The 11,255-nt window shown below is 45.8% G+C and overlaps 1 pseudogene; it reads right to left on the reverse strand.

Moving 5' to 3' along the window:
* Positions 1 to 5,192: 5,192 nt before the first annotated feature.
* Positions 5,193 to 8,815, reverse strand: LOC109751279 (uncharacterized; annotated as a pseudogene).
* Between the last annotated feature and the right edge of the window lie 2,440 nt (positions 8,816 to 11,255).

Raw genomic sequence — 11,255 nt, forward strand, 5'->3', positions numbered from 1 at the left:
GGGGTAGAAAAGTGTAACTAGTTGCTTGGTTGTGTTAGGCTAGGCCCTAGGAAGTCACAAGAAAAAGGTATAACACAACTCTTGACAAGTTTCCCTCCGGCTTGTCCCATCGGGGACTATCACGCTATAACTGCATGTAAACACCCTATAGAGAAATGTATGCCGGTGAAGCAGGTCACACCCCGGACTACAATCTTTCCCATCCAAACCAATAACACATCTTTTAAACACATTTTATGGTACCCCCTATCTTGTGGTGGGATCCCGACGCTCTATAGCCCCTCTCCGGTGAAAACCTAGCCCCACCGGAAAAACAACAGGCTTATACGACTAATGCCAGTACCGGCGTCAAAATTGGGTAGAAAAGTGTAACTAGTTGCTTGGTTGTGTTAGTCTAGGCCCTAGGAAGTCACAAAACACAGGTATAACCCAACTCTTGACAAGATTCCCACATGTTTGTCCGATCTGGGACTTTCAGGCTATAAGTCATGAAACTCCCTAGAGAGAAGTGGAAGCCGGTGAAGCAGGTCACAACCCGGACTACAATCTTTGCCATCCAAAACCCATAACACAGTTGTACAAACATGGTATGGCATCCCCTGGCTTTTGGTAGGATGCCGACGCTCCGAAGCCCCTCTCCGGTGAAAACCTAGCCCCGTTGGAGAAAAACCAGACTTATACGGCTAAAGCCGGTACCGGCGTTAAAATGGGGTAGAAAAGTGTAACTAGTTGCTTGGTCGTGTTAGGCTAGGCCCTAGGAAGTCACATTACAAAGGTATAACCCAACTCTTGACAAGATTCCCTCATGTTTGTCCGATCTGGGACTTTCAAGCTATAAGTCATGAAACTCCCTAGAGAGAAGTGGATGCCGGTGAAGCAGGTCATACCCCGGAGGTCGATATTTGCCATCCAAAACCCATAACACACTTGTACACACATGGTATGCCACCCCCTAGCTTGTGGTGGGACCCCGACGCTCCGGAGCCCCTCTCCGGTGAAACCCTATCCCCCGTTGGAGAAATGCGGGCTTATACGACTAAAGCCGGTAACGGCAGCAAAATGGGGTAGAAAACAGTAACTAGTTGCTTGGTTGTGTTAGGCTAGGCCCTAGGAAGTCGCAAGACAAAAGGTATAACACAACTCTTGACAAGTTTCCCTCCGGCTTTTCCCATCGGGGACTATCACGCTATAATTGCAAGTAAACTCCCTAGAGAGAAGTGGAAGCCGGTGAAGCAGGTCACACCCCGGACTACAATCTTTGCCATCCAAAACCCATAACACAGTTGTACACGCATGGTATGGCACCCCCTAGCTTGTGGTGGGATCCCGACGCTCCGAAGCCCCTCTCCGGTGAAAACCTAGCCCCGTTGGAGAAAACCAGGCTTATACGACTAAATTCTGTACCGGCGTCAAAATGGGGTAGAAAAGTGTAACTAGTTGCTTGGTTTTGTTAGTCTAGGCCCTAGGAAGTCACAATACAAATGTATAACCCAACTCTTGACAAGATTTCCTCATGTTTGTTCGATCTGGTACTTTCAGGCTATAAGTCATGAAACTCCCTAGAGAGAAGTCGAAGCCGGTGGAGCAGGTCACACCCCGGACTGCAATCTTTGCCATCCAAAACCCGTAACACACTTGTACATACATGGTATGGCACCCCCTAGCTTGTGGTGGGATCCCGACGCTCCAGAGCCCCTCTCCGGTGAAAACCTAGTCCTACGGGAGAAAAACCAGGCTTATACGTCTACACCCGGTACCGGCGTAAAAAGGGGGTAGCAAAGTGCAAATATTTGCTTGTTGTGTTATGGTAGCCCCTAGGAACACCCAAAACAAAGTTATACCCAAACTCTCCATAAGATTCCCTCTGCTTCGACTAGAGTGGGAGTTTCCAGTTGTAAGTCTAGAAACTCACTAGGGAGAAACTGATGACGGTGAAGCCGCTACATCCCAGAGTGAAATCTTGGACATGTACAACCCAAAACACATTTGTACCCACTTCATATGGCACCACCTAACTATTGGTTGGATTCTGACGCTCGGGAGCCCCTCTTCGGCGAAACCCTAACCCCGCTGGAGAAAAGGCCTTCACCCTTTATTGTTGGTTTCGTCTTTGCTCATGATTTTTTTTAAAATAGCTTGAACAATATGTATGATGATGTAGATTTGCTTCTCCTCTTCAAAACGAGCTAAAAACATCAAAATCCGAGTTCGAATGCAAAAGTTATGCTCAAAACGGTGATTAAGTTAGAAAAAAGAGCTAGGCCGACGGCATGCCGTCGGTGTAGCTAAAAAAAACTAGGCCGAGGGCATGCCATCGGCGTAGCTCCAATTTCTTTTTTGGTGGCCTGGTCGGGGTCTACGCCGACGGCCCCGACATTTGGCCGTCGGCGTTTTGTTGTTTTCCTGTACTGCATATCTTCTTGATTACTTGTTTTTGACATTGCGTTTCTGTTTAAAGTAAAAACAGACAAAGCGATAAAAAAACAGACGAAGCAGCAGAATATCAAATGCGCTATTACTCTCCTTGCTGTCCAAGCTGAATATTGGATATTTCTAGTGCAAAAAAAAGTATTTGAATAATGCTCCGTATAGACGACCCTAGCAAAGTAGCACATATTTTCATGGCCGGGCAAATTGATTCCACTCGCAAAATTACTAAAATGGAGAATTTAGGATCTGATTAAATTAAGCCCGACCACAACGACAGATCAACCGAGTTATGTTAGAGGAAAGATGCGCAAGGAAGCATCCAAAGAAGGTACGTTGTACATATCCGGATTGCATGTGCAGTCGTTGTGCCGGAAATGCTAGTTGGACTTCCATATTCTCTTACTAATTATTAAGATTAAGATCCATCGTCGCCGATGTCGACAAAATACCTACTCCACAGCTGTATAAGACGTATATTTAAGAATAAAGTACACTATAACTATTTGAGAGGTGTCAAGTTGGTCCAAATTCTATGAAAATGTATATCTGACTCCTATAAGTTTCTTATGTGTGTCACCCATCGTTCTATGCACGCCAGATAAGCTTTGACTTGCATGCTCGACAGGTGGACCAATGCAACATGGTAATATTTTACATAAAGCCCGCCTAGAAAATATTTTCTTCTAATTCCATGTCCCTTTCCTTGCCTTCTGGTATAAGAGCACCAAGACAGCGATGCCCAAGCATAGTCGCAACAAGGATTAGCACTGGGGCGGCTGAACTAGTCGCGAGAAAACCACACACACAGGAGGTAACAAAGCAGATTGCATTATAGGCACGAGATAGTCACAAAAGCTCACTAGCAACTAGGAACACCCCGAACATGAGAACTGTCGCCAACACGCCCAAACTAGCTAGGATCTGATCGACTCTTTTTGACCAAATTGGTCGATAAGTACTGCACGAAGCTGACTATATGGATGGAACAAGTTGATTGATTCGGGTGCCAAACAACTCGCCAAAGCTAGCCAGACTAGAGGATTAATCTATGCGGTCATTTTTCGGTGTCAGCGATCAATCCACCCATGCAACCAGCTACATACTACATCCGTCCCAAAATACTTGACTCGGATTGGTCTAAACATGGATGTATTTAGACATATTTTAGTGTACACAAACATCTATATTTAGACAAAGATAAGTCAACTATTTTACGAGGAGGGAGTACATAGCAGTAGTATGACCAAATTGTTTAGGATATAATCATCCACTGTGATACTAGACATGATGATGCGATGACCGTAGCACTGATTTAGCCGGTCGGGGCAAAGCTAGAGAGTGTCAGTTGTAGTATGACACGCCACAGTATAGACGTATCATGATGGTGGGCCGCAACATGTCGTAGCCAAAGTGGTTTCCACCCAATGGGTTTTGGCAACTTGGCAGTGGTCAAACTGCCACGCGTACAAGTCACTCTTATTTAAGCACAACTTGTCCATTTCTTAGTTGGCGGTGACGGGGATAGTTGTGCTTATGCTGTGCACGCTAGTTGCCATAATCCAGGATTGCTTACCAGACCACTCTTACTGATGCATGCATGTTCGTCCCACATCGCAAGTTGTATCCTAGAGACACGGTTTGTGTAATTTTCTTGACCCGGTCTCGAAGACGTACCAGCAAGTGACTATTCATCAACTGAAAGTCAGAGCTCGTGCTGTTTACTCAGAAAAAAAATATTCATACAAATTAAATTGAATCGGACTAGCACTTGTCAGTGCAAAACTATCTTGTCTCGTGGGGTTCTAACCAAGAAAAACTGCAAACTCGATCAATTGCACGATGTCTAGCACCACATTTTTTACTCAGTCGTTGGCACGTCAACATCCCTATTTGCGTCTAGTTGGTCGTAGCGGGGTTCGTGTTGATGAGGGCTACATGACCAAATACATTGGCTGCCTGCTGGCATTGACCGGTGATGTAGCCGTTGGCTGCCTGCTGGCATGTGCTACGACTGTGGGAACATGGCACGTAGAGGACACAAGTGGGAGGGCACAAGTGGGATCAAACAGGGAGAAGATGGAAATAGGAAAGGCAGACTGGGAAATCCACTTCGGGTCATAGGAGCGTATGCTCCTGCTGGACAAAAATGCATTTTTTTAAATGTTATAAAATATTCTGAAAAAATATTAGGGTGTACATCATGGTATACTATGTTCGCACAACAAATTTCACGAAAAAATATTATTTTTGGCTTATGTTAAAAAGACAAAATATCTCATGAAAACTCATTTTGGTGTACCGCATTTTTTCTTTTTACACAATTGACTAAAAATGTCTTTTTCTCGTGATACTTGTTGCGTGAAGATAAAATGTCCAGATGTACACCGAAATTATTTTGTCATATCTTTTTGACATTCTAAAATATTTTCTTAATGTATTTTACATAATGGGTGTATCCAGTCCTATAAGCCAAAACACCACCTCCAGGCACACTTGAAAAAAATAGATAATACTACGAGTCCAAAGGTCATCTCACATTGCACTCTTCTTACAAGCTAGGGTTTGTTCACAGATAACCTGGTACAATTTTTTTTTCCGCCGAAGGAATCTGTAGAAGTTGACGAAATGTCTATATAGTATAGTTTTTTTATCAAGACATTCATAGATATGCCCCATGAGATTAGGTGTTAAGAGCAAGGTCACGGAAAAATAGATGTGTTGCAAGTAAAATAGAGCTAATAGTCAAGTACACAAGCACCAGATAAATAACTAGCGTGAAATAAATAAATCGCTTATGTGGCAAATAAACTTACAAATACAACTTACATCACACGTCCAGAAAAATCATACTACATCAATAATTCATCTTGCAAAGGGGCCAATTTCTCATCACTTCAATCATACATTTTTTTTCAAGTTGTTACCAGCTCCTCCATTCACTATTGTAATTTTATTTGCCTCAAGCATTTCCTAAGGAGATATAGGGGTCCATCATCCACTGCATGCTCCAGTGGCTGTTAACATTCTTGTACGTCCAGTAAGCCCATCCAAATGTGGCTTTCCGATACACAGCCATCTGCGCATTTGCAAAACGTTGGAAGTCCTCTTTTGTTGCATCCTTTACCTGCCACTCAGCCACCCATTCACCTATACAAAACAAGACATGCATCAATTATTTTGGACCTAGGTTTCAATTGGGACACTAAAGTTCAGGCTGGAACCTTTATCAAAGGATGATCTAACTATCACAAACTTACCAACAAATGTGAGAGGGCCATCTGGCCTATTTATAGCGTTGATTTCACTGGCGATGAAGTTGTTGACATAATCAATGTTATCCTGCACAGTGTAACTATCGAACTTGCTATCGAACAATGCATAGTAGTGCATGTCGAGGACGACCCTGTTGAACTGTGAGGCGAAGTCGACTAGCTCCAATGAAGATCCTGAAAGACGGTTGGACATGATCACATAGGCTGTAAGTGAGTGCCTCCTAACGGCATTGTAGCCTTGTTGGTAGTATGTTTTCAGGCTATCTAAGGACACGCCGGGAGCAACCGGCTCATTCATCAACTCCACGGCCAAGAGGCTTGATCTCTTGGCGTACCTGTATGTACGTCAAATGCAATGAAGGATAGCAAGGTGATCGAATTACATGGATTCTTTGCGCGATCTAATACATGAAAACAACAATTTATTAAGTAAAAATTATAGTAACAGATTGTTAGACAAATACCTTGCGGCGAGGAAATCAATGACTTGCACAGTTTGCGCGATTTGGGAGTCTCCCCATGTCTGCAAGCCATCCCTACCACCGCTATGCTCGTTGGGGTTCTGCGACCCAGGTGCGGCATGCAAGTCTATTATCACGTGAATGTTGTGCCTCCTACACATGGGTTAAAAAACATATAAAAAAAGTCCAATGAAAACATTCTAGTTTGTTAAAGACTACACATGTATGTATGTACTCCCTCCGGTCCTTTTTAGTTCGCATATAAGATTTGTCTGAAGTCAAGCCTTGTAAAGTTTGACCAAATTTATAGAAAAAAATATCAACATTCAGAATGTGAAATCAATACCAGTAGATGTGTTGTGACTTAAAGTTTTATATTGTATCACTTTAGCATGGAGGATGTTGATTTTTTTATATATAAATATGGTCAAACTTTGTGAAGTTTGACTTGAGACCATTCTTATATGCAGAGTAAAAAGGACCGGAGGGAGTATGTACTCTGCCCATGTGAACGCGCTGTCCAATGCTTGGAGAGCGCCTCCCACGAATGGAGCTGGAGGGTTGGGGTCGCTGGCGATCCACCATCCCACAGGGATCCTCACGGCGTTCAGACCGTTTGCTGCCATGAACGCGAAATCGGCTTCCACGATATATGTGCTCCAGTGGTTCTGCCAAACATATATATGGAGTTAACGAAATTGAATTGCCAAAAATGATTGACACTTATGTTTCGTGTTTAAGAAAATTCTACAACAAGATCAGTTGAACTTTCTGCCATCCTAATATGTAAACTAGCTTTAATGTCTCTACCCTATATCTTGGAAAATTATGGAGAAAAACTAAGATGTCTTTCGGCATACATACATTCATGACCTGTGTAGCCATATCTTTGCCGTAGCCATTGCAAATCTGGTACTCCCCATGTGGCCCGTTGACTATGTTCACTGCAAACACGGACGGATCATTGTCTCCCCAGGTCGTGCTCTCGCCGAAGTTGGCCGTCACCGAACCATCTTTATTTGCCTGACGTGCCAGCCATGGAACATAGTAGATGTTTAATCATGAACGATTGTGATTGTAAACTTTATTAGTCATAGTCAAAGTAACTTTTCTTGCTTGCTATGTCTGATTTTTCATACAATCAATAGTCTAACCTCGAAATGTATAAAATACGAGTACTACTGAGTGGAATATTAATTTAATTACCTGCAGGAAGGACCCATTTGGTGCTCTGATCCTCATTCTATTCTTGTCGGCGTAGCTGCGCACTAGCTGAAACGTCTCAGTCTGCCCTGGCGCGGAGGCCGTGGCCACCACGTTAACGCCGGAGACGGTCACAAACTGGTTGTTGGACACCTTGAAGTTGAAGGTGTTCTGGTCGATCCGCCATAGCTTGAAGCTCTCCCAGCCGGAAGCCGAGGGACGGTTGGCGACCAACGCTGCGCCGCCGCCATTCTCGGCAGCCACGAACGCCTTCTGCGTCAGGGACTTGAACTGTAGCTGTGTGCCATCCTGCTCCATCATCAAGATCAACCGAGATAAATTAAGAAAGAGGATGAGCCTGGCCTAAATTCAACCCAGAAGGAGGAAACATCATCAAGTTTAACTCATTACCAGGAGATCTTTGTTGGGGATGCCATCGAAGATGGAGGGCACCCAATTGACTATGGTCACTACAAACACGGACGGATCATCGTCTCCCCAGGTCGTGCTCTCGCCAAAGTTTGCCGTCACCGAACCATCTTTATTTGCCTGCAGTGCCAGCAAAGGAACATATTGATGACTCGTAGTTGTTTAATTAGGAACGATAAGTACCCTTCCATGCAACTTGCGGTTGTAAACTCTCGTACTACTTGTCATAGTCATTCAAGATAAAGGAGCTTTTCCTGCTTATACATAGTGATTTTAGTATTAAGTTACTTACCTGCAAGAAGGACCCATTCGGTGCTCTGATCCTCATCCTATTTTTGTCAACGTCGTTGCGCACTAGCTGGAATGTCTCTGTCTTCCCGGCCATGGCGGCCGTGGCCACCGCGTTAACACCGCGATGGTAACGAATTGGTCATTGAACACCTTGAAGTTGAACGTGTTCGTGTCGATTCGCCCGAGCTTGAAGGACTCCCAACCGGAGGCCGAGGCCCGGTTGGCGACCAGTGCCGCCCCGCCGCCATTCTCGGCGGCTATGAACGCATTCTGCGTGACGGACCTGAACTGCAGCTGCGTGTCATCCTGCTCCATCGATCGACCATGAGCATGGCATTAATTCTACACGGACGACGACGAACGAAACAGCTTGGTGAATTCATTACCTGCAGATCGTTGTTGGGGATGCCGTCGAAGAGGGAGGGCAGGATCCAGCCCTCTGTGACGAGCCAGCCGCCGAGGTTGGCTGCCCGCACGAGGGGAACAGGAGAAGCCGGGTTGGGGGGCTGGACGGCCATGAGAATATCACAGGAGGACGAGGAGAAGGCACATGCAAGAGCTCCTCGTTATTCTGGCTGTGTCGTGTGGAGTTCTGGCTAGTCTGGTGGTCTCGCTTAAATAAGATAGATCAAGTGGATCAGCCAACAGAATATCAGAACCAGCGATCAACTGAAATCAGGGAAGCAACTTGAAGATATCGTGTGGTGTGCGCCAAACTTGAAGATATAGTTTGCCAGTATGTCACTGCTGTCGCCAACCTTCAATTGAGGTTGGAGCCAATGTACATCCCCGCCGTGTTAACGGGCAAAAGAATGAGTCGCACTCCGTGGTCACAAATGTGATGCCAGGAATCGTGCAAAATCTGGCTTCCGCCAAACCATCTTCTTCTCTCCGGTTTGCGGCACACCTTATTTCCAACAATATAAAGACAACAACCTGCACGGGGTTAATTCATTAAACTTCTTTGTTCTTTTTGGAGCTGAACTGTGGGTTTCCCACTGCATATTTTAAATAAATTATGGAAGGCGTAAGAATACAAGTACCATTGGCCGGTGATAGTTGAAGGGAATCTAATCTTGGCATTAACAACACATTGCACTCAACGAACTAGTCCAACTGTCCAAGCTGACTCAGAGTGTGGGGTCGAAGACAACCCGACAGGAAGCATGTGCTTGGCGCGTCTACACCTTGTTCTCGGAATCTGAGGTTTCTTGGCAGCACTAGGTAGTGTCGGAGCTTGTGTCTGAAGTTGGAATTGTTAGACGTGTTATATCTCTTCTCGAAGTAGGCTTTCGTCCCGCTTTATCAATAAAGCAACGGTCTACACAAACCAAGTTCATCCACAATCGACATACAACGGCTGGGGCTACAACACAATCAAGCCCAAGAAAGCATAAAAGAAATAGAAAAAATGCCACCTAGTGGCATCCGCGAAGCGGCACTACGAGGGTAAAAGTCGACGCGCTGACGCCAGAAGCGCATCCATCATCAAGCCGAGTCGGTCGCGATCGTGCTGCCTCGAGAGCGGGTGCCAGTGTTGCGGGAAAGTAAGGAATTTAAAGGAGTCAGACGCCTTCCTCGGAAAAACCTTCTCAATCACCATCTTATTCCTAGTCGTCCAAAGAGTCCACGACAGCGCCGCAAAAATGAGCTAAAATAGGCGGCGATGCGGTGACGGCTGTAAGGCTCTATGCTGGAGGAACTCAGCGAGATTTAGGGCCTCCTATTCAGGCCCCAACGCCTCGCGGACATACGTCCAGAGTATCCTCGCCGCGATACATGAGAAGAGGATATGGGTCCCGGTCTCTGGTACCACACATAGAGGGCAAATACCATCACCAGGACCGTTCCGCTTAAGTACCTCAGTCCCCGAGGGGAGGCGATCTCGTAGTAATTGCCAAACAAAGATCTTAATCTTTAAGGGGATGGGGCTTTCCATAATGGAGACAACTAAGGAGTGGCTTGTGGCGGGCAAAGGGCGTGGTATGCCGAGCTCACAGAAAAATCCGCAGTCGATGTGAGCCGCCAGGATACCGTGTCCGGATCGTCTGGGAGCACGAGCGGAAGGGCAGCCCGCAGTCTAGTCCAGTCGTTATGCTCGGCTTGTCCAAAGGTGCGACGAAACCCAATGTTTCACTGTCCAACTTGGAAAGCCGTAGCCACTAGGACAGCCGGATCCGCACATATTGAGAATAGGCCAGGGAAGGAAACACGTAGGGGTTCAGCTTCTAGCCAGGGATCCAACCAGAATTGGATCCCTTTCCCGTTCCCTAAGGAGAAGGACATCCCTAGGCGGATGTCCTCCTTGATCCTTTGGATGGCGCGCTAGAATTGTGAGCCTTTCCGTCCGGTTGCATGCTAAGAGCGGGTCACCCCTCAGGTATTTCGCTTTAATGAGTTGTAGCCATAATCCTCCCTCGCCGCGTAGGATGCGCCAGACCCATCTTAACATGAGCGCCACGTTCATACGGCAGGAGGCAATGATGCCCAGTCCCCCACAGTCCTTGGGCAAGCAAATATCCGTCCATTTTACCATGTGGTACTTTTGGCGGCCATTGGCCGCCTGCCAAAAGAACCTCGCGAGATCCCTATCGAAGGCACTATGAACGCCCTCCGGTAGGATATACATCCCCATCATGAACATGGGGAGGCTCGCAAGGTTAGAACTAATAAGAACTGATTTACTCCCTTCGGAGGTAAACCGTCCTCGCCAAGGCTCGGCCCTGTGAAAGAACATGTGGTGCCCCCATGTTTGGTTTTGGTAATTGACGACAATCTCTATGGACTAATGGTTGCCTTGAGTTATATTTGAAGGTTTTGTCCGTAGGCTTTTCTTGGAGTACATGTGTTGGTTTCAAGGAGAGTTTGTGTTGACCAAGGTGTTATTAAGGAATTATCCAAAGATTGGTCATGTGAGAGTTGAGCTTATTGCAAGCATGTCTTGAAGAAGAAGATTGTGTGATCATTCATGTTTACCTTCAAGACATCATCCAAATGAAGAGAGTTGGAAAGAGTCAAGGTTGATCAAGACTAAGTCAAGAGTGAATCAAGTTGATCAACACACAAAGCGCACAAGATGTACCGAGGGATCAAGCGATCCCATGGTATGGTAAGCATTGTCAATTACGCCTTGTGTACTAACCCATGGTCTTCGTGAGTGTTCTATGTG

The sequence above is a fragment of the Aegilops tauschii genome, chromosome 1 (assembly GCF_002575655.3).
Source record: "Aegilops tauschii subsp. strangulata cultivar AL8/78 chromosome 1, Aet v6.0, whole genome shotgun sequence".
Lineage (NCBI taxonomy): Eukaryota > Viridiplantae > Streptophyta > Magnoliopsida > Poales > Poaceae > Aegilops > Aegilops tauschii.